Consider the following 24,839-nt stretch of genomic DNA (forward strand, 5'->3'; position numbering starts at 1 on the left):
TGGGAAGAGGTATTCAGGATTTTGAGGCTATCATTTTAATATGACACACTCAATCCTCCCGCATAAAATAGGGAGAGCAATTTCAGTGGAGAATTAATGGATAGATTTTCAATGCTGGAGAGATCTATGACGAGGATGCCTTTACTTTAAGCAAAATTACGAATGAAAGAATAGATAATTTAAGAAAATATATTTATAGTGTTAATTAAAGAGATCTTACTGCTTCCACCCCAACATTTTTATTGATACCTTGCTGCTTTAATCCAAAATGGCCCAAAGTTCCAAAAAATCCAAAGTTCTAATTCATCTATCCTGAAACAAACAATTTAATTTCATATATTACACATATTAAATAAAATATTCCATAAAGTATGCCATTAGGAAAATCTAAAACTTCACTTATATTACTCAACGGACTCAATTTCGGAATGCTAGCTGTTATTTAGATTAAGTAGTTGTCCTATCATCTAATGTTAACAAATGTGTACAAGAAATTGCCATTCAATTCATTGAAGTGTATTGTGACTGGTATCCTTGTATAGAAGACGTCTGATTCCCGTTCACCTTTGCATATCCATATTTTTTCCGCGGGCGGGTGTATTTAAAGCACTTTGCATGGAAGGAAGTTGACGACGCAGGGTTGAGGGAGGGCGAAGGAGCTTGAGGAGCGGAAGGGGATAGAGGAAGTCGAGGGAAGGGATACGGATCGAATTTCCTCGGAGAGAGATGAATGGAGAGTTGGGGGATGAGGAAGAGGGGTCGGGGAGGAGAGGAGTGTGGATGTCTGTGGGGGTTTGGATCGGAGGGTTGGGGTAAATTGGGATGGGGAGAGAGAGGAGTGGGAGGGTTGAGTTACTTTTTGTGTGTGTGAGACGTTTGGCGAAATGGAAGAGGCGGAGAGGGAGAGAGAGGGCGTCTCGAGTATAATTCTCTTTTTGTCGAGAGGGAGAGACACGTATGTAAATCCAAAAGCTTCGAGTTTCTTATCTTGAAGACCGATAACTTTATCATTTGTTTTTCGGCGGGTCATTGTTGACTTTTGCTCATATCATGAGCGCGCATCTCTTCTTGGTTTTTATGCATATTTTTTGCAAGCCAAGTTTGGTTTCGAGGCTGTGATCGTGTTTTTTGTGGCTCTCACCTTTGAAGGATCTCTCTCTTTCCTATCTAGGTTCGAGTTTACGATAGAGTTCAAACCTTTTATAGGTAGTTATTAGATGACCAGGTGCTTGGATGCAGATGGTTGTAGTGTTAAAACCTATTTATTTTCAGTAGCCTTTAGTAATGCTGAATTTTGTAAGGCTTTGTTTATCCTTACTTAGAGAGGTGTCTCCTGTTTCCTCCTACTAGTGAGGACTAGACTTCAAAATAAGGATATAAAATAGCAATTTACTGGTATCTTCGCGTATGGTCTGCATTGAAATACCGGAATGTACGTAGATATTACACTCTGTAGTGGTCCACTAAGCCTAAAAACCTAGGTCGAGAAAAATTAACCCATACCGTATGCTATGCTCATCTTACGCTGGTTAGCGCATACCTGGGTAATGTTTTGTCGGTGGAACGGCAACTAGATTTTTGATCGTCGTTGTAAACACAGTTGGCTTACGCGGGTTAAAACAATAGAGTGAACGCTACTTAGCATAGAATTAAGGAATATCACTTCCCCTTGATTCCCAAAAGAGGAAAAGTGAAACGTGTAGGAGTGGTTACAGAAGGGAACGAAAGGGAAATTGAGAACAGAGCAGACACAATGACCAGCTTTGTGTCTGCTCTGTTCTCGGAAGGGACGAAACGGAACTATGACTCCCATAGCCTACTCTGACCAGCTTTCCCTTTTACTCCACCTTTGGCAACCGGGGGAAAATCTTAAGCATAACTCATCGATGATATTTATCTACCCACAATAATGATTTTGTATAATATACTTTCTTCCAGTCCCACCATCATCGATTTCACAACGCTATAAGCTTCCTCAGGGACTGTGGTGAGATTGGTGGTGCGAATGGGCGGCGGAAGAATCCATCCTGGAGTCGGTGGGGGGGGGGGAGGATGAACCGGGGTGGGAATCGAACGCGAAAAATAAAAGAGAGAATGGACAAGAAGAAGGCGGAGAGAATTGTGCTGCGTTGGCCGAGACGACATTCGCTCCTTCCCCTCCTTACTCCTCGGAATGGCGGTTTGGGTTGTGACGAAGGGCCTTCATTGTCGTGACTTGTTTGGGAGGATCTTGCTGTATAGTGTCTCGGTTATTTTCTTCCTCCCTTACTCTCTCCACTCTTCCATTTCTCTTCTTACTCCTTCGTGGGGTTTGCACTTTGCAACCATCAATCTGTTTATTTATTTTTTTCCTGTACCACCGAAAACATCACCATTGACCTTTTATATAGTTTTCTTTAAATTAACAATTAAACGTACACGAACATCCATACCCTGGATATGTGAAACCTTCCTAGACGGGACTCGAACTCGCGACCACTTGGGTGGCTTATTAATATTGAGATATGGACTATTATGAATTCCGATGTTCTTAACCATTCAGTAACATACTTTTTATCTAAGTGCATTATAAATTATAATTCTACGCATTTTATATTTATTATGGTCTCCCGGATAAAAAATATCAAAATATTCGAGATTCGTTCGCTCAGTAAATATTTTAATCGATTTTAGTTATAATTGGCAAATTTACCCGATGGGCAGTAAGTTGGCGTTAGCGATCGTGTTCGTTACAATTCCCAAAATGTCTGACAATGAGAGGGCGGAACTTGCTTTTTTAGTTCAGTTTAGCCAGCTCAGTACCTCAATAGCATTGCCATGAGAAACTTGCTTAAAAAATTTCGTTTTTATTTATCGCGTCTAGTACCTATGAAAAATTACCATGGAAGACCAGATTACCACGAGACACGAAGGATGAAAAATCTGATGAAGTTAGGCTTTATTAAGTGAAGATTACATATGGAATATAATTCTTTGAATCTTTCCCTCCCAAATTTATATTCATTAATTTCAGAATTTATTTAACTCACCAGATGTTTTTAAGCTTGTACCTTATCTCGTCCATCTGAATGTCGATTGTGAACTAAAAAGGTTACCTCGAAGACATTTTACCATTATTTTTTTACCATTTTCAAAATACTGTTGAATTTACATATATTGTCTAATCGGCTATTTATGGTCTCTATTTCATGCAGTTTCATGACCAGCAAGATTATTTCCACGTGAGTAATAAAAATGCTATATTTTTATGTAGTTTTGTTCACCTCTATTTATCTTCGTATTTCGCTAGTATTCAGAGAGTAGAGTCTTAAAGAAAATATGTGAGTGGAAAGCACTCTCACGACTGCAGTGTTAAAGAATTTCCATGATGGCGCCTTTTAAAGAAGAAATAATGAGTTATCTGGCAATGATGTCAGACATAAACGCTTTGGTGGGCTATGAAAAGGCAATGTTGTGGTATCATGATTGTAAAATTTATTGAATGAGCGACAACTCGCGCGAGAGTTTCGAGGAAACGGGAGATGAAAATATTTCACCCTGTCCCCTCTTCCTCTCTTTCTGAAAGCTATCTTTGTGGCTTCGTACTACTGCCATCAAATGCCTCAACTCCTTTAGAAAATTCCGCTCATTGGAGGAACTGGTATTAAAGGACTTAACAATAGTTAATATGTCTTTATCTAGATAAAACTATCTTCCTTGTCACTAATTATTTCAAGAAATTTTTGAGATTTCCCACACTGACATCTACTCTTACTCTCCATTGAGGTTGTTTATAACCGAAAGAATCTCTAAATCTGTCGGTAAAATATGAGCAGAAACGTCGATACAGATGGACCTTCCTTTTGAGTTTTTAACTCCCAGCTGACACTAAGTTATGTCGTTGTATACAAGGCTTAAAGATGTATGCTTTGCATTGTATCGAATTATTTAGGCTTCATTTAGTGAATTGTAACCATACACAATTGAAATTATTGATCACTTTTTCACAAATTTATCTTATGCCCAAATTGTGTGTTAAATTTGTGGGAGAGTGCAGCAGTATTTCAAGCTTTGAATTATTATATTCTGAAGCCATCATATGCCGCCATAAACTAAAATTTATTTTACAGAAACAAGCGAAGGCTTGTGATGATGCATATGTTTTGAAGGGTGAAATATTCAACTCTTCTCTTTACTTCTTACTACCCTCTCATCCTTCGCCAAATCCCAGCATTCCCAGCCATCGTTCTCACCCTGTCCTTTCTCCCATCTTTTCGCATGTTCATCCCTTTATCTCATTCCTCCCCCGTTCGTCCCCATTTCAACGTGACCGTGAGAATTCATTCGAGCGAACGACGACGAGATACCGATTGTATGCATGTGTGTGCGCGCTATCGGCGTTGACATTAAACACGGCTTAATTGGCGCGCTCGACATTTCCCCCGCCCCCTTTATGCGTGTGTCTGTCAGTATGTGTGTGACCGGCATTTATCGGGGGGGAAAATAAGTCACGGATTGTGAAAAGGGATTCAGTGGACGCGGACGTTCTTTGTATTCTCGACGAGTTCGCATCCGATGATTAATGCGCCCGATAAACACATGCAGCGCGCAGTCGTTTCCAGGTTGAACTCGGTTGACATTCGCCAATCGCTTGTCTCCCTAATTGTCGTCAAAGTTTGGCTGGCTGAAAGAAACGTTACTGCAATGATGGGTATTTGGGTATGGGTAAGCATTAGGAAAGAAATGGATATCGCATTCGCTAAATATTCGCCACGCTGTCATAAGGAAGAATTGATTATTTGTCTCCGTGGAGAGAGTTGATGAGGATAATTTTTGGATTGAGGCATTCCATGTATTTTTTTCCTCTGATGGCGCCGTATATAGGCTAATCCCCAGTGGTTCGGTAGGAAAATGAGTGAAATCGCTTTTGTGTGAATCGGCACCAATTAAGCGGCAATAAAACGATTCCTGAGTCATGCATGTTCATTTTTAATTAACTAGAACCAAAGCGGGGTGTGGAGATCAAAGTTTTTTATGATTATTTCGATTGAAATACTTAAGAAGAACCGGCTTCTTTTATTTTGAGGTATTTGTCTTCAGGAGATTCTCAATGGAAAAAAATTACAATGATGTGGTAGGTAGACAAGAGATATTCACTTCATGAAGAGAATGACAAAAATATTTCCATAGAGAATATTGAGGGACTTCATGAAGCGAATACCATCTTATAATCATGTTGCTAGTGAAACATTTAACCCTATATTCTCTAACCAGTGAGTCCATTATTCTATTGTCCATTTTTTGCTGGTTATTAAAATATTTAGCCTCCAGGGTATCTTTTTCAATTTCCTGCTATTTCTTTGCATGTTTTTTTTCGAGGGCCTCTTCCCCTCTGATAAAAGGTAGAAATATTTTTGCTTGACAATAATTATTGAGTGTTGAACATGTTAAGAAGCATTCGGAGTTTTGTCAGATATTTTTATCAAATACGATAAATTGATGCTCTTGGCAGATAATGAAAGAAAGGCTCGAATATATTCTTTCCCTGAACCTTATCTTCCCTTACAAAAGACGCAATTATTTTTGCGTGGTTATTATTATTTAGTGAAGAACACTGAAGAAGATGTAGTCAACAAGTAGAAGTACTCGGAGTTTTGTCTGATACCTGTTTAAATTGATGGCTAATTAAATAGACTACCTGTATCCTACTCTTGTTCTTGGCATCTCGGAAAGCGTTGCGAATATATTCCCCTTCCAAACAATATATTCAAAAACCTTTCAGAAGGGCTTTTCGCTCGTCGCAATGAGCCTCGGGTGACCGCGGATGTGTCACCGACTGGCCTGTCCGCTTGTCTGCGGCCAACGAGAGCACAATTCCAGCACTCTTCTCCCTCTGTTTACCACCCTTCATTCCTCGCTGTCCGAGCCACAGCACGTCCTTGGATACGAGACGCGACCTCGTTCGTCGGGGAGCGGAAGTAGGCTGTGATCTGCAGAGATCTAGGAGGAGTGTGTGCTACTTTGGTCATTCTGTAAATATATTGCAGAGCCAATTAAGAGAACACTTCCATTTTCCCTTAATCTCTGTTTCTAGTCAATTAAATTCACTCTCTCAGTGGCGTAATTAGGAATATGGTGGGGATAGGGGTTGGGGTCAACTTCAAATTTTTGAAAAATGACATGCACGGAAATACATTTTACATCATTTCGGCACTAAATATTTAACTTAAAGCAGATGCAGTTATTACATGTCAAAACTGGACAATATATTTAAATATTTTTTTTCATTTCTCTGAGGATTTGGGGGGGATCTGTCCCCTTATTCCCCCCCCCCCCCTATCGTGACGCCATTGCACCCTCTGTTTTCGTTCGATCAGGATCTTTACAGAGTAGGCTTGCAAAGAAATTGTAGGACTAAAAAAATGATCGAAGTTAAAAATTTTTTGAACTTAGAAATAAAATGGAAAGTCAGAAACACTGGATCGATATGATTGATTTATTTTCTTTTGCGTCATTATTTGATGAATACCACCTTTTGAATTTAATAGTAAACTTATGTTTCTGTGATTCTTCTCTATATACACATCAGCTCCTAAAATTCCTTTCATAGAATTGAATTAGTCTCGCGTCTATCTCATGTTTCCTTACGTTTAGTCGTTTAAAATACTAATTACACCCTTAAACTTTAAGTGAAGCTACTTCATGATAAGCAAATGAAAAAATCTTGGATTGAAGTTCACCTTAAATTTAAATCCAACGTACCGGGTAACGGCATGGTATGTCATAATCTGACACAGCCCACCATATTATACCTGATCAGGTGATTCTGAAAACTAGATCTAATCTACGTAATCTGTGTGCCCACATCTACACACTACCCTGCAAGCCGCCTCATCGAATGGTTATGGGGTGTAAGGATACCTGCCGCTTACAAAAAAAAGGTACGCGTTGGATTAATTTGACTACTTACTTATTTCTATGGACCATTTTAAGTTCCCTAACATTTGGGATAGAAAAAATTTCCTAATCCTATCCGCTAAGCGTTATATGTTTTTAATTTTATCGTTTCTGTCAGACCTGGAAAAAGAGGGCGGAACGAATTTGATGAAGTATTTAAATTTGCATTAAGTATTGGAGTATATCGGCGTAATTTCAATTTTTTAACATGTAAAAATAATTAATATAAAGCTCGCGTAGGGAGTGATCATTGGTGTGTTCTTTTTGTTTTTTTTCCTGAGAACGCCTGCATTCTTCTCTTTTTAAACCATCAGCATACGTGCGTGGGTGACGGCGTGGTGGCTATTAATACATGATCGCAAGGGGTCTGGGGATTGTTCCGAATAAATAGTCGGCGAGGTAATTCGATAACGGGGAAAGGCGATACCGGCTGCGGCGGCGTGCATGCCTTTGTGTTCCCCATGTGACCGCAGTCGTAAAAAAGAATGGATGGGGGTGCCGAGGGGTAGGGTCGGATGAGGGGCTAAAGGGTTTGGGAGGTAAAGAAGAAGGGGGAGGAAGGGGTGAACCATTTTGGAGGGGGTGGGAGGGGTAGGGGACGATACACAAATCAATGCAAGGGGAGCAGGAGGGAGGTGAAAGGTGGGCCGCAGGGGAAACGATGTGAAGAATGGAATTTTATGCACGAATAGTGCGGTATAGGTATCCTTAACGCCGGAATATGGACAAAATAGGGGAATCTGGCACTCTTATTTCATACATACTTGCAGAGTAATGGGAATTTAGCACTCTTGGATGAATTTTCATTTTTTTAAACGCTGATACCGGTTACCGTAGTGTAAAAAAATAAAATGGCAGAGAAACTGGGGTTTTTACATTATTCATACATATTCACTGCAGAACGAAGCGAATTTATTGCTATTGGATAAATTTTAAACATTTTCCGACTTTTAAAACGGGTAGGTACCCACTGGAGCTTAGAGTGGTCATCGACTAATTGGAACTAAAACGGTTTTATAAATATGGAGTTTGTGTTAAAATTGCCTTCGATTAAACCTTTAGATGCAGAGTTCTTTTGAAGTGAGAGATGTAACGGATGGGATAAATTTGTTAGTCAATTTCGGTAGAAGAACAACAGAAATTTTTGGGGATAAATAGATTACCTTTTATCAGCACTCATTTGTCATTAATGTGTTTATTTCTCTTTCGATCGATTTGAACTATTTTCACCATCTGCAAAATTGCTTTGGTTTTCTAATTGAATATCATATAGTGTATTTTATTAAAAATTTAATTTAAATGTAGAATTTGCGGTAAAACAGTTTTAAAGCTTTTGAAAATGGAACTTGAATATATTAGACGTAATTTTCCCTCGTTCATTTCTTCTTACTGGTTTGTACAGCCCAATGCATTTTACGTCAAATATTTTGTAGAAAAAAATACTTACTGCGGAAAGGAATTTATGTTATAGACGGGTTTGATGGCAAAATCTAGATGATGATTATTTGTATCAAAACCTGTCAAATCAGTAGATAATTGTGGAAAGTGCCATTGCCTTTCCTTTCCGCACTATCAGGAAGGAGTTTCATCATGTTTCGCCAGGCACTATTGAATTTATCAAAAAATACCTATCTTTAAAAGGATATGTTGGTCTAAGTCTCTCCTCTATCTCAGCTACTTAGCGGAAAACATTGTTTGAGGGCCGAATTTTAGGTAGACGAGGGAGAGGAAGGAAGAGAATAGGATTTTTAGATAGAATATAAGGTAGTAGGCCTGTGAATTGAGGAGAGAAGTATGTGAAGGAAGGGGACACTGCCAGAATGCTTCTCCAGTCCCCTATGGAAACCTACCTTCGTCGGTAGAACACTTTAATAAGTTTATTATGAAGAGAAATGTCGAACATTTTAAGAGAAAAGTTCATATTTCAGCTGTGTCGGAAAAAATTGAGTATAGATGTAAACTGAATCGTCGCGTCTGCCGTGGGTTTTAGTAAGTGAGACTTGGCGAGGTCCGTGTTGCAGACATCCAATTTTCTGGGCGGGTTGCGAGGTGGGTCATTTGCAACCACCGCGCGGACTGGACAAGGGTTGGAGGGGGGATACGTTAGGGTTGGTCGGCGAGTGAGATGATATGTTGCGAGGGAAAGGGCAGGAAAAAAGAGAGGCTTTTCTTTTTGGATGGTGAAAATTGGTGAAAAACACCGCTGTCGTCCGCCTCCACGCTCCGAAAAATAAAACTGCGAGCCATTTCGGACGGCAGACTGCTTTTTTTTACGACCTTTGCCTCGCGTTGTCCGAAATATTTGCGCGGAACACGGTGGACACGAACCCTGCTCTTATCTCCCACGCCCCCTTACATCCCTTACCCCACCCCATTCCTCCTCCTTGCCCATCAACTCTCACGAACCTTACCCTAGGTTTGTAATACCCTTTCTCCGTAAAACAAAACCGGGAGAATGAAAATATATATCGATCTAATTCAAATTTATCTCAGTCAAAGTTTCGATTTAAATTAGATCATTCGATACTTTGATCATTTGATCATTCGATACTTTGAGTAACTATTTTCGCTATCGACAATAATATTACGATATAAATAGTGTGAAATGCAGCTGTCACTAAATGGCCAAGCATAGAAGTTCGATTATTTGTAATGATCAATTACGCTCCAATATTTTTTACATGGGCATTAGATTGACAATACGTTGGCAATGATCGGTTTATTTTTAACGATTTAGTCATTTAATTAAACTTTAGCCAAACCCTGTCAGGGTCCTTTCAGCTGAGCTGAGAAGAACAGCTTTGGAATTGAACCTCCACCCGATCCGATCTTAAACGATCGATGAACTTTCGTACAACTACCGTCGAAATCATTGCATATCGACTCAATTAATTCAGTCTTCAAGTTCGTAATGACATCGGCTACGAGTTCAATGTTTTTTATCATTGTCTGGTATTTTATCACTGGTTCCGGTAAAAGTAAATGTTATTGCTATTATGTTAAAACTATGCGCAATACCTAAAGTATGAGTGACTGCTTAAGACTGAACTTTTTAGAAGATGCTTACATTAATCATAAGAATTAACTTAGATATAAATCCACCCTATTAATTAAAAAAACGCAATTATAACACACTTGTTATGCAACTCAAACTTAATTACGCCGAAACTGTGTTGAAACCTGGTCGGTTAATTGGAAAAGAAGTGTAGATAAAAAAAAATCATTTGGTCAAAAATAAATTAATAAAAATTATAGGATTACTTTGTGAAGGCTGATCAAAAAGTTCTAAGTCAGTGGCCCACTGTGTAATGTTTTCCAGTTCCTCGGGAACCCGTCTCCTGGATTAGATAGATGGAATAGGGTAAGTTTGATGCTTAAATCAATGGCAAAAGAATAAAACCTAGTCTTGTGAAAATATCTATACTCACTGTGAAATTTACGTGAGGTTTATTTCTTGCAAATTGGTTCCGATTTCATACGTTTACCTCAATTTACCTGTCTTCTCATTCAATTTATTTTTTTCCTTCGTAGGAGCGATGCTCTTAACTTCGAAGGGAAAGTGTCATTGGCTTAGCATTGCTCTTCCTCCCTCATCTATTCCCGTCACGTCGACTTGAAAAATCGACGATCCTTTTCGCTGCAACTTCGGACGTGATTTCCTTGCGACTTCTCAACTAATCGCGCTGCTGCGTTCGTCTACGGGTGGTTGCCTTGTCCCTCTGAATGTTGCAAAATTATTCTAAATGGCAAATACTTGCACCAAAACTTCTCTTCTATATCATTGTTTGTATTTCGTGATAAGCTTCATTAATGGCATAAGCTTTCATTCTGCGTGTTTAATTATTGGCAAGTATTTGTCTCCCTTCTGTCCTTCGTTTTTCCGTGAATAATTAGAGTTAACTTTTTTATATTTCCTCTGTAGTTATAGCATAAGAAATTTTAATGTTTTAAATTTAGGAATCAGAAATTTGATCTAGAGCCATATAAGTTTCCATTTCCGTCAGATTTATATCACTTACCATAGGCATTATTCGCGAACATTCAAATAAAAACTAAACCTTTTATTATATTTAATAGTAACTATCTCTCAGAGCTAAAAGTACCTCTAAAAGTTAATCAATGTTTCGCATCTCTTGATCCTTGTTCTTCCAGATGTTGCAAGGATAAAAGTCATTATCCCGTTTCGCTCCAGTAAATGACGGACACTTTTGATGAAGAAAGTGAAAAAAAATTATAAAAATTTTTCTTTGAGGCCATAATTTATTTATTGAACTAGTACTACTACATTCAACGCATTTGCGACGCCTTTAGTTACTGGTCGCACTGGTTATGAAAATAAAGAGAGACAAGACGGATACCGTAGATTCCCATTCAAAAAATGCACATCTGTGATAATTCTTAATTAATTAATAATTATTTGTCTTTATATTTCGCAACATATCGCTAAATACCGTGGATTGATTGTTATAATTAAATTAACATGTGGCCTGCCTGTGGTGAACAAATTTTTAGTGTAATATGGTTACAACAGAAGATGAGGTAACTATATTTCGCCAGTGAGAACTCTTTAAAACGCACGCCATGACGCTAAGAGCTCGTGCCTGGCCGTGCTACAGTCACGACAGTCACGCACGTGCGTCGTAGTCACACTTCTACTCCCTGTTCCTATGGCTGCATTACTCGTGCCAAGAGTCTGACCTCAACAGAAAAAAAGTTATCACCAATGCAGTCCTCAGCATCCGTCGACTGTATGGCATATGCGTAGGCATCTCCTTTCGCTTTTATTGCTCAGGATATGCCTTCATCGTTTTTGGGCGTCGTCCCTACGTCCATTGTTATCGATATGCTCTCTGTTATTTTAAGCCTCATCTTTAGATATGCCGGTTACAACTTCCATGTTCGCTGAATGACCATTCTCAAATACCTCCGCTCAAGAATTCAGCTTGGTGAGGATCAGCGTTTTCCCTATAGACTTGTAAAATATCGCACGAATTTATTACAAGTTTTTCTCCTTATATAATCAGGATGCGGGGGTTGCATGGGAGATAACCTTAGCAATCATACCCTCTGGAATCTCCCTGGTGGCTTAAGGAATTGCCCTCCATTTTAAAATCACGAGCCATGAGTGCGATATCAGCTCTCCGCGCTTTCGTTACAAGTCACCATCAGCCGCTGACCTCTTGCATTCCCTTCAGAGACGTGAAACTCACCCGAATCATCCCCCACAATATTTCCAATGGAGTAGCTTAGAGCCACCCTCCTAAACTCCCCCCCCTCTTTCCCACCCCAATCTCCAAAGCAGAGCTCACTCAATGCTTGAAGTATTTTCAGCTGAAGTAGCAGCAACGGAAGAGAGCATTAACTTGATTGTTTGCAAGAGAGAGAGAGGCATACAGACAGGCAGGAAGGAGATGGAATCGAATGCTTTCGGTGCAATCTTTTGTGCTACCTTGTTCTACTCCCTCCACAGGGATTCATGTACCCTAGCAGGACTCACTGTTCCCTAATTCCTTTTCTTTTACTCTGTCGCCATTATCTCGCTTACCAGCTCTCTTAAGGCTTGAAGCCTCCCGGTGAAAAGCAAGTTGTAATCGTCCCTTGAGAGTGCATAAGGCAATCACATATACTCTTTGCTGTTCATTTTTTTAATGATTCCTATCTCGATCACTCTTTCTCTCGTTGACATTCCTATAAACCAAAAGTAAAAAATATGTGACATATCGCAAATAACTAATCATTTCTCGATTAGTCAATACACACATTATGCTCTGTTTATCGCGCATAGCAGACAATTAAATGCTTACAATTGATACTAATAAAACATCGGTTGTACGCTATAGTGAGGTGTATGGAGGCCATATAAATCTGGAGGAAAGTATTAAATTTTCTCTTGATATGCTCTACTAATTGAACTTTATTTCAACAAATAATAATTTTCGAACCTTAAAAAAATAATAAATTTAGCAAATTGCGTGAAATATAAAATTGTTATAATGTAGGCATAAGCTCTTTCCTAGTAATTTTGGTGATAGAACGAGGACATGATCGATGACTGCAAACTTAAACCCTCCTCCAATCACTCGTCAATTGTTTATTTTTTGTTGTCCCCCTCTTATCGAGTGTTTGTGCAATTCGATCAAAGAGTATTTGCTTCATCGTCTCCTCTACCCTATTGGTTCCCTTTACGCCACTTAAAACAATTGCAACGCCGTCCGCGCACAACCTAATCGCGAAGAGGGCTCTTCAAGTGGTCACGGAGGGAGGTGGATCCCCACTCCTGACATGTGCATACCTCATCTCTGAGTCCCTCCATTGTGTGCACATGAGCCTTGCGTTTCATTGTCCCCTCTTTACATGCTCCTTCTCTTCCCCGTCTGAATTATCTTCTTCCCTCGACTCATTGACTGTTGTTATTTGACTGTTGTTTGGCCCATCCTTTGAGTCGCCGACACGTTTTCATCTTCTTCCGCCATTTTCCAAGTCGGCGATCAGTAGAGAGTGAGTAAGTTCCTTCATAGGACGCCGCGCCGTGTAAACGAACGTGGGACGATAATGATAATTAATTTGGCACGAAGAATGTTTACTTTGACTGTGTTTTATTTATTGAATTGTTTATGACAGCATCCGAATAAAAACCTGAGCACATATTTATATCTGACAGCAGGTCGAACGTTTGTAAAATATATAGCTGTCTTTACGATAAATAGGGTAGAGGCAGTGCAGATACTCGCAATTGATACATGTGATAGCTAAAAACATCATACATTGCCCATATTAAATGCTATTTAAGATTTTAGATTAGGTATTATTTTTATTGTTTTAGCGTAGTTAGGCTTGGACCTTATTTTCACGTTGGAGTCTTAAATACAAAATTTAAACGCAGAACAGCTTGGGCAGCCGATGTAGTTTTGGCTAGTAGCAAATGGCACCCCACCATAGGGTCAGAAAATTATATTTTAATGTTTTTGCGATGATAATTTTTATTTCGATGGTGATTGATACATGCTGATAACGGTATTTTCTCCCTTAGGACTCAATGAATTTGACTTTGGTTCAGTTTCCAAATATTTAAGCGTTGATTTTCTTCAATACTTCATTTCGCGTCAAAGAAAGGATAGGGCATGGGTTTAACTGTATCAAATTTGAACCCCCTTTTGGCCAGTGTACGGGGGAGACATGGTGTACGGTGGTAGACTCGGCACCTGATATCCCGGATTTGGCGGGTGGGCTCCTCCCCTGGCAACGCGACGGTGCTGCTCCCGTGGATCCGATGCGAAAGTATTGTCTAGAAGTTCTCCCCTGATAACTCCTGCCTCACTGTCGCAGATCATTCCGATGACGAGGAAGACCACCAAAAAGCAAGCCAAAATCTTTCTCTGCATCCTGGAAATTTTTTAATTTCAGTTGAAAACATATTGTGAACTAAATTTACATATACTATTTCATAATATTCAAGGTGTTCGTTTAATTTTTCCAACACTTCTTATATGTTACATGAATTAATAAGACAGGCAGCGATGGCTTACGTTTCATTCTGACGGGTGCAATCTCTGACGGGTGCAAATGTAATTTTCACCATAATTTTATCGTATACATTACTATAGAATAAAAATTATTTTATTTGAGGTAATTAATTATGCATTCTACTGCTTTTACGATTTTGTAAAATTTAATGTGTTAATAACATATTATGCTAAAGCAATTTTAATCCTCGTAATCAGCAATGAGTAGCACATATTGTTCACCGTTGACTAAGTTATACCTTTCAATTATAATGGTTACTAAAGAATTTTGGGTGGATGATATGTTAATGGTTTCAATAATCTTAGACGACAAAAGAATATTTTCTACATCGTTACGGTCAATCAAAGGAATATTAGTCTTATTAATTTCATTCACTCCAGATTTAGAAGCTGGTATAAGTATGATTACCCATATACACCACGTACCTTATAATATGAAAATAAGTATCTCCGAGTAAAATCATCAATAGCTGTAGTTGTTAAATGTCAAATTGTAAACATATAGTGTGTCAGTTATCTTACCTTAACTTTTATGCTTAATCGTCTTGCAGTAACACTACGTGGGCACTTCTCTGCCGGCGTAGATGTGAATGCTGTGAAAATCTATCTCTCCGCATTATATATACAAATTTAGTGGAGCAATGAGAGATAAGGGCATCCTCTGAGGATAACGTCTAAAGAAAATGAAAGAATATACGATCAATTTTCCCAGAATCTGATCATTTCGATCTTCTCAATCGTAATCATTAAGGAAAGTCGCTCTTATTCGTTGAATTCCAATTAATAGCTTTGTCGAGGCAACTTCTCTGACCTTAATGTTTCTCAGATTCGACCAGGTCAAATTAGCTGAACTTAGAAACATTTCCAGTGGTTTTGCAATCGATAGCAATTTCGTGAAATTAGTGCACTTGATGCTCTTTCCTTAAAGTCATCCACTTAATGGCTTTTGTGAATGGCCTTATCAGTCATAGTTAACGTTTGATGTATATCCTGATGCCACCCATAGTTTTCCTCTAGCTCTTTCAATGTAACATTAAATAAAATACTTCGTCAATTTCCCATCGTGACTTATTTGGTGATCTGTTCTCAGTGTTTTTACCTTCCCTTCGAAATTGACACCACCACTATTTCGTTTTATCCATTCTTCCTTGTGTGTCGAATTACTTTATTGTTGCTACCTGTAATTTCTGGGATCCACCCTCAATAATTTTATTCATCCTTATTCAGTTGCCACAATTTTTTGTCCCTTTAAAGGTCGCATTAGCAAATCAAATCATACTATTTCTTTTAAGCCTTTTCTCATACAGGCCAAATGGTAATTATATTTCTTGAGCGATAAAATTGTCCGCAGATACCTAGTCCTAATTATGATTCATTTACGAAATTTTTTAGAAATTTTTAGAAATTTTACGAAACTCCTTTAGCAATTTCCCCAGCGATGTAAACTTTATTTATTGTGATTATGCGTTTTAACCCTAATCACCATTGATAATTACGAATATTTTAATAGCTCTGGTTCCTCCACTCATTTAAATTTTGTGATTTTCAATTTATCATGTAAAATAAATTTTATGACATGCATTAATAGGTAACGCATTGTATTTTCTATTTTCAGGTATGCTAGATATTGTTCTGTCCAGTGTGATTGTGTCCTTAATGCCGTGAGTAAAAATATCATTAGTGGTTCTTTTAAGTGTCTAAGTGTATTTGCATCAGAAATTATCGAACCCTTATTTTTCAATACAATTTTACCAGTGGCTAGTTTTTAATTAATTATTTTGTTTGTAAGAATAAGGAATTATTTCCACTGTTAATGCAGTTGATGCGAATTTTTTTTCGGTTTTCCCTCAATGGCTTAACCACTTTGAATTGAGTTATTAATAGAGACTTACCGTATTTTGACCGGCAAATTCGTATCAGGGAATATTGATACGATTCTTAGTGATTAAATGAAAAAGGGTTTACAACTCCCGCTGAACGATGCTTTGGGCATTGGTCCATGCGTTGACCTGATGATTGCATGATTGACTGAACTCTTTGTCGATAGGACAGAGAAGTTGAAAAGAGATACCACTTTTACACCGCCAATACCCACAATTTTCTCAGAGGTAATAACTCTTCAGGGTCATGGAACTCGTTCGGACATATCATTTTTTCTGAAGGCGTATCAGTTTTTATTCTCATATGTATGTGCTTTTATGATCAAGATGAATTGTTGAAATGGCCATTTTTTTCTCATTTCCACTAACTGACAATAAAGATCTTGGAAAATTAAAATACCCTTTTTATTCTTCTCTTTCGTCGGGACATTTCGAGTAAGTATTTTACTAATTTTGAGTTGGACAGTGGCTTCGTGAGAAATTGAATCGTTATTTTTCCTTTTCTGATTTCTAAATTTATTGTTGTAAATGCATCTGGTCGGTCTCAATCGATCCAATACGATAATTCTTCTCCATGCCTCCATATTCTTCACGAAATATCTTCCTCTGCCATCACACTTTAGATGAATTTATGACAACATAATACAGCTGATAACAGTTATTGCACTGGAAATATTAGAATTTGGCTTTTTAAGTACCATTAAAGACGTTCTGTTGTATATGCTATGACAAACTGGTAAAATGATAATTACCATAAATATGCACATGATGAAGAAGCATTGGCATTAAACAAAAATATTATTTAATAGATCAGTGCCAATTCATTAAGTTGAAAGCCTTTAAAATATATTAGGAGTCGTTAAATGTTTCAAGTAAAATTCTATATTTTTAGTGAATCATGGTATATGAATGACGAGATTAATACGAAGAATAATAATCCCTGCACGCTTGACATGTTTTTCCCTCCAGGAACTATTCTTCTGTGCTGAAGCTTTGTCTCGCACATAGAACCTCATAATAAGTAAGCCTTTGCCTGAGGGGATCGCTATTGCTAAAATTTCATTCATCGAAAGGCGAAGCATAGTAGTCAGGCATCCCACATAACCACGATTACAAGGGCATTTCAAAGTAAATAATACGAAATATTATTATATATACTATTCCGAAAGAGGGTCTATTCCCTGTTTTCATTGTTTGTATCACTTATGGAGGCGATTCAATGTTTATATTTCTGCCTGCCAGTCTTACCTTGATTACCTATCATTTTTTATCACTATGCGGTGAGAAACTCTTGATGAAATGCTGTATATGATAAAAAAAAACATTTACCAGAGCAGCTAATCATGATATTGATTTAAATAAAATTATTTCACTTTCCATGTTTTTGTTCTTTCTGGTTAAAAAAAAATTATGAACAGGATTGCGAAGGACGCGATATAGTGTTAGGGAGAGACAGAAAGCAGTTTTAAATATTTTGCTTCACGTTTCTATTCCAACGTTAGTTCATATAGATAAAACAATGCATATTTCTAATTTTAAGTAATTATTTGATAACTTCATGTTTTTAACTCTTTATGGTAATGCAAAATTTGTTTTTGGATGGATGATGTTGTTTAGTATTTTATCATTGTTTTCCTTCTTTTTTATTTTTTTAAACTTATTTTTGTAATATTATTACATTTTATGTATCAAAAATTAGTAAAATGTAGAGAATACAGAAGCTGCTGAATACTTGCAAGAGAACAGGGATGCTAAAAGTCATTCCTTTAGTTTCTGCCTTACCAGTGCCTCTTTACCTATAATATCTGTCGTTTTGGTCGCTATATGCTTAGCAATTTTGATTGAAACAATGTTTATGTTTTAATAAACTTATTTGAGCAGCTAATACTGTTATTTAAGTAAAAGTAGTTCGCAATTAAATTTTGGTAACCTTGTTTAATAATGGACGTGATTGTTCAAGTCCGAAAGACGCAATATAGGGTCAGGAACAGAGAGAAAGAACATTCTCATATATTTTGCTTCAAATTTTTATTTCCATGGTGCTACATTTTAAGTAAAATTATGCACATTTCTATTTTCAAGTAAAGTTCATTTGTTCATAATTTTATCCCTCAATAGTGCTGGATATTCGGTACAAATTTTGCCCGTGGGTGGACAATATCGTTCGGAAGTTCATAATGGTGTACCCTCTTGACCCTTGTAAGGACGAGAAGTAGTGGCAGGAGAAGGATCACAGTCTGGGTTATTCGGATGTCCTAGATACACGTTTCCACCCCTGGCAACGCGACGATGCTGCTCTTGTGGATCCGCTTCGAAACTCTTATCCAGAAATTCCTCGTGGACCACTCCCGTCTCACTGCCGGCAATCATTCCGATGATAAGAATGACTACCAAACTGCAGAGTAAAATCTGTTTCTGCATCCTGAAAATAGATTTAATTTAAAGTCTCGAGGTGAATCAAATGGACGATCCTATAGATATGCACCAACAATAACCCAGGTTCTTGCTTTAATTACTGAAACATCAATATCTATTTAGTTCTTTAAACCTTCATGAAATACACCCAGGTAGCATTTGTTGCGACCATCAGCGATGACTCTAATTTCTTACTTGCTCGAGCCCATGAGAGGGGAATAGCATTTTATAATAACTTTTGACGCAATTATATCCTAATGTAATTCTCGCTGAGCCATTCGTTAATGGTTTTAATGATATTGGCTTGCAAAGATTCAAGTAGATTTGTTTTATTCATCAAGATCAATCGTCGCAAATATGATGATATTAATTCCACTAAAATTGTGAAGGCTATCTGAGCCTAGGTTGTATAGTTGAATACCAATCTGAATTCATAATCCTCGTACAAATTTCCCACTCGATGAACTTTTTTCAAAGTTTTGCCATTAAATTCTCCGTATCTAAGTATCAATATTTTTAGTACTTTTAAGTATTCAATAATGAAGACACTATGGTTTAGTGATCTTATAAAATCTGCTGCTTTATGTGTATATATGGACTTGCCACAGTGATAACTTTAGGAAGTTACCCGCAAAGCACAAATTGTGTGAAAAATCCACAGAGAAAAAAATCAAGTCAAGAGTGAACACTCTTATGTGTTCAAAGTTTGGGCTTTTCTCCCCGGCAGTGGCACTGTTCGCTCAATTTGGACTGCTTGTCTCATCATAAGCTCAGCAGTCCATACCACCTTGTCCGCTATAGTCCGAAAATGTCCACAGATGAGAATGACGCCTCAGTAGCTTAACTGGCTAAAGCACTCGACCGGATATTGGAAGATTTGGGTTCCGGTCAAGGCAAAAGATTTTTTCTCCGTGGATTTTTCGCGCAATGATAAATAATGTTTCCTCTTTGGAATTTCTGAAATGATGATATCTTACCTTAACTCTTTTGCCTTTACTTCTTGCCTTACGGTGTGGACACTTCTCAGCCGAGGGAGATGTGAATGAAGTGAAAACCAATCCTTCCTCTTTATATATATGGGGCAGTGAGAGATAAAATCATAAAACATCTTTAACGATGATCTGTCACATGAAAAACATCTTTCAAGATAAAATCGTCTTTAACGCGTAAGGAAAAATGAAGGAAAATTGTATCCATCTTGTCAGAATCTGGACATTTCAGTCTCCGACGCAATTAGGGAAGAAAGACGCTCCCTTGATTTCCCTTGATTCCCTTGATTTCGATGACGCATCCGAAGTATCTCTTCGCTCTCTGACTTTAATGCTTCTCAGAGTCGACTGGGTATGATATGAGATGGACTCTTCAATAATCTAAGTTTTTTTATAGCTTTTTGATAAATTCGTTTTCTTGATGCATTTTCCTGGGAGGCAATCGCTGGCCTTTCAGATTAACTTGATTCAGTTATATCCTAAAATTTTATGTTAATTCCGATGCCACACATCGTTCCTTTTTTGGCCATTCTACGTGGCGTTAGTCATTTAAATCATCAACATGTCATCTTGTCGTGTTTTTTCATTGTTTAATCAATTTTTATACCTTCTATAAAAACATTACCTATTTCGAAACATATGGAGTATTGTTCTTGAAGGAAGTGAGACATGGACAATGATTGCAGCGGAGATATCAAGGGTAAGGTCGTTTGAAACATTGCACTATGTATAAAAATTACTAACTATAAAATAAATACGAATTATCAATTTGGCTTGTTTTCTCACTCCGTGCATCTAATGTAATGCTGTTGAGTCAATCAGCTAAAGGATATTATCCGAAATACATAAAATATAGTATTCCCTATTTCCTGGTATGCTAAGTATTGTCCTGTGCTGTGTAATTTGTTCTAAAGGCCGCGAGTATAAATGTAATACGAGTACTTGGCTTTCTTGGCATCAGGGTTATCATCGTCTTAAAAAATTGTGTGTATTCATAATTTTTCAATGTATTTAATAGGAACAAGGCGTTACCGTTTTTTAAGATCAGGACATTATATCCCATTGTTATAGTATAGGTGAGGATCATTTCTTTGGATTTCCCGTACCTACTTCAATTCCAGTATTAAATGACATATTTTTACATTTTAAACTACATTTTGGAAACTAGTACTACTTATAAAATAATATTTTTTCATAGATCTTACTAAAAAAATGTTCGTTCATGAATCTGTTGACGCGATCCGCCAGATGTAATCGGTCATACTTTGAAAGGGAGAGTGATAAAGAAAAATACACTGCCTTACAGAATTCGGGCGTCAGAGACCATAGGGGGAGGAGGGAATGGAGGAAAGGAGGGTTAAAAGACCGCTTTACACGGGGCACGGAATTGCGCAGGTTAGAGCTGCATTAATTTCTAAAATGGCGTGGAATTGCGCGAACGCATGAGCGAAATTAGAACAGAGGCTATTTTGCCGTCTTGCATGTGTTTTAGCAATTCAAAAAAACTTCTTCACCATCCTGCGAACACAATGGATATTGGTTTAAATTACTCGTCTGAGTAGAAGTCGGATATTCTTAACGCTATCCTTATGCTTGTCCATCTCGGTGTGTATTTTTACTTGTGCGATAGAAAGATGTATGCATGCGAACTATGCTGTTATTTAATAGAGTTTCCAGATATATTAAATATTACCGGAGTTTATATTTGCTGAGAATTCAATTAAGTGATACAGTGTTTATGAGTCTATAATGGGCTAAGAATTGACCAGACTGCTTGATTACTTTAGTTCCTCGCAATGGGAGAGTTGCAGCGTAATTAAATTCCACAGTGAAAGTGATTCGCAGAAAAATACTTCATACATTATAAAATGTTGAACCCTTCAATTTTTAGGAAGTGTAATATTCACATTTGGAAAAAGGAAATTTTTAAATGGAGCGTGTTTCTTTTCTACAATATCAACCCTTTTGCCCGTCCAACTTGGAACAAGTCTGATGGTAATGAATGTAGAAAAAAATTATTAAATGTGGCGGAACATATAAACAATCTATAAAATAAGTCTCTTTATGCAATATTTTTTCCGATAACATTGTCGTGGAATCTATATATCATAATTACCAGAAATTTTCCACATATAGTTTTGTCTCCTGATTGGGTTTAATATATTTTCAATTATCTCCTCACCTATAAATACAAAATTTATTGAAACCCGTGGGAAAATATTTGAATCAATCGCTTCTAAGTTAGCAGTAATTTTAATTGATTGATGTGTTAACATTTTTGAGGCCAAACTGGAAGTTATTCTCCGTTATGGTAATGGAATTTCGTTACAAAATAAGTGTCACACAAATAAGGAATTAATATAATGAATAGTTTCGGGCGTTACTTGGTGGAAATCCTTTAACGTAGAACCTGAGGGAATAAAAACATGGATTTTTTGACATGGTGATTAATTATGACCAACAGAGGTACAGTTTTTAAGACAAGAATTACGTAAAACTTTAAGATAGAGTAACTGTGTAACATTTTATTAAAATTTTATGCATATTACACAAATTCAATTGATCTTCACTTTGATGTTACGCTCTAACGAAACTATGGTCGGTCATAATAAAATATTTAGGGGTTCGGCAGGTTAGACTCCGTTAGATTCCCAAATTTCCCATCAAAGCAGAATAATGAGATAGAGGAAATTTGTTGAAAAGTGTATTGAAGAGGAATGATTTCGGATGTGGGGCTCCTGAAGAAGGTGGCCGCTTTGATTGGCGTGTGACTCCTGAGCGGGTGTGGTAAACTGAAATAGGGGCGTGCAGACGGCATGTGATCCTATTAGGCATCTGGTAAATAATCTTCCCATACTTACCACGATCCTCGTCCTTAAGTCTATGCTCATATTTCAAATAACCTTGTTTAACCGGCCAAAGTTGTGTTTTCTTTCGTCATTTCCAATATCTCGTGAAAATTTACATCTTCTTCAACAGCATAATAGATTTCCATTATTCCATCGATTTCAACTTATATTGACAGCAAAAAATATTCTACCACATGAATAATATTTTAACAGTTATACTTTCTGAAGGTGCCTACAAATGCCGAGAGATATTAAATTTTGATGAATTTTGTCAAAAGAAATTCTCTTGGTAGTAGTGGGTTGTCGGCCAATGAGCTGAAGGGAGACCATATTTCCTCCTGCATTCGTAGAAATGAAATATAGAGATATTTAACACTGGGAATGGACGGATATGAGATGTTCTCACAAGCCTCTCTAAGCATCATTCTCAGAACTCAACGGTTATCTCAAGATAGTCAGTCCAAAATTAGTATTTAAAGCCAAATGAGATCTTAAGTTTTCATTCACAGCCACAGAGAGGGAGGAATAGCATCAATTTCATCTCACACAACAGCTGAACTAAACGAGGGAAAAGTGAGTACCTACTTCAGTAACTTTCTTATTTATTAGGAGTTGAAGGAATAAAAACTTGTCTTTTTCTACGTAGTGATTTGTTCTGACCGACTACAGTTTCGTTAGATCGTAACATTATCAAAATGAATTTTAATTTCATTTCATTGTATAATTATAAATTTTTGACAATGTTACAGTGCAACTATGCCATGGCCGATCAGAATTAAACACCATGTGAAAAGAGCCAAGTTTTTATTTCTTCAGATCCTACGATAAAGGATTTCCACCAAGTTACGCCCGCCACTATACATTATATTCACTTCTAATTTATGTCATATTTATTTTGGAATATATTTAATTACCGTAACAGAGTATTTTCTGGTTTGGTCTCTAGGAATTTTTTATTACAATAATTTAAAATTAATGGTAATTTTCCAGTTATGGGTCAAAAAATTTCAAATCCCGACTGGTTTCAATATATTTTGTGTTAACAAATCTAGTGATAATAGAAAATGTATTGAAACCAATCAAGAGATTAAACAAGATGTAAAAAATCGCCGGTAATTATGATTTATAGATTCCACAACCGTGTTATCTGAAAATATTAGATAAAATGCATATAATGAAATATCATATATAATTACATGCTCATTTCAAAATATTTACCAGATTTTTTACCATCAGAACGCTACCTGTTCAAATTTGGAATGGCAAAAGGGTTAATAGTGAAGAATATAAATACGCTATCTTTCAAAATTTGCCTTTACAAAATGTAAAAATTTCTCTGCCTAGAATTTAAAGGGGCAACACTTAACAATACATACGACATATTTTTCTGCTTATTACCTTCACTCCTTCACTGTAAAATGTGATTACAATGCACCTCTCCCACTGCGGGGACCTAAAGTAATGAAGCAATGTGGTCAATTCTTAGCCCATTGCAGACTCATTTATATAGTATCACTTATTTGAATTCTCAACAAATAAAAGTCTCAGGTATTATTTAATATAGCTAATAAATCTATTATATATAAGTCTATTTCGCACGGATTAAATCATTTTAGCGAAATAGTAAAAACACACACCGAGAGTGACAAGCATAAGGATAGCGTTAAGAATATCCGGCATCTACTCCGACGAGTAATTAAAACCAAAATCCATTGTGTTCGCAGGATGGTGAAGAAGGTTTTGTTATGTTGCTTGGCGTTCGCCCTTTTCATCGGAATTATTGGACGTGTTGAGGCTGGAGTGATGGCGAGGGAAGACGTGTTTGACGATACTTTCGCAGCGGAGCCACTGGAGCAGCATCGTCGCGTGGCTAGGGGAGGTTGGGGATATAAAGGAGATCAACCGCCGACCCCAGGTCCTTATACTTCTCCTCCGGTTTATACTCCTGCTCCTCCCGTCTACTCTGGCCAAAAAGGAACACCTTTATGAACCACTCATCCAAAGAGGCAAAATATTGTGATGCAGTTGTATCATGAAGAAGTGCTAAATAATATGAAGATGGCAGAAATATTTAAAAATAAACTACACATGGTTTTATCAACGTGTATCACCGTTGAAATAAAAATTTGACGAAAAATTAAAATTTTCTTTCTCCCTTCGTGACTGTATGTCGTATCCATCGGTACTTAATAATCCTGATCATCATAATTGAAACCAGAAACGAAAATATAAATAATTTTATTGAAA

At 37.3% G+C, this 24,839-nt stretch overlaps 1 protein-coding gene and 2 long non-coding RNA genes across 4 annotated transcripts in view; 2 read left to right on the plus strand and 1 right to left on the minus strand.

The window, feature by feature from the left end:
- The window catches only part of LOC124170692, a 966,542-nt gene that overhangs the window by 640,245 nt on the left and 301,458 nt on the right, over window positions 1-24,839 (plus strand). The gene's annotated exons all lie outside the window — the stretch shown is intronic.
- Window positions 18,353-19,791, minus strand: LOC124170722. Its single transcript, XR_006867575.1, has 2 exons — window positions 19,732-19,791; window positions 18,353-18,761 (listed from the first exon to the last, which is right to left on the minus strand). It is a non-coding gene; the product is annotated as an uncharacterized LOC124170722 (long non-coding RNA).
- LOC124170711 lies at window positions 22,927-24,729 on the plus strand. Its single transcript, XR_006867568.1, has 2 exons — window positions 22,927-23,165; window positions 24,317-24,729. It is a non-coding gene; the product is annotated as an uncharacterized LOC124170711 (long non-coding RNA).

This window comes from Ischnura elegans, chromosome 1 (assembly GCF_921293095.1).
Source record: "Ischnura elegans chromosome 1, ioIscEleg1.1, whole genome shotgun sequence".
In the NCBI taxonomy this organism is placed as follows: domain Eukaryota; kingdom Metazoa; phylum Arthropoda; class Insecta; order Odonata; family Coenagrionidae; genus Ischnura; species Ischnura elegans.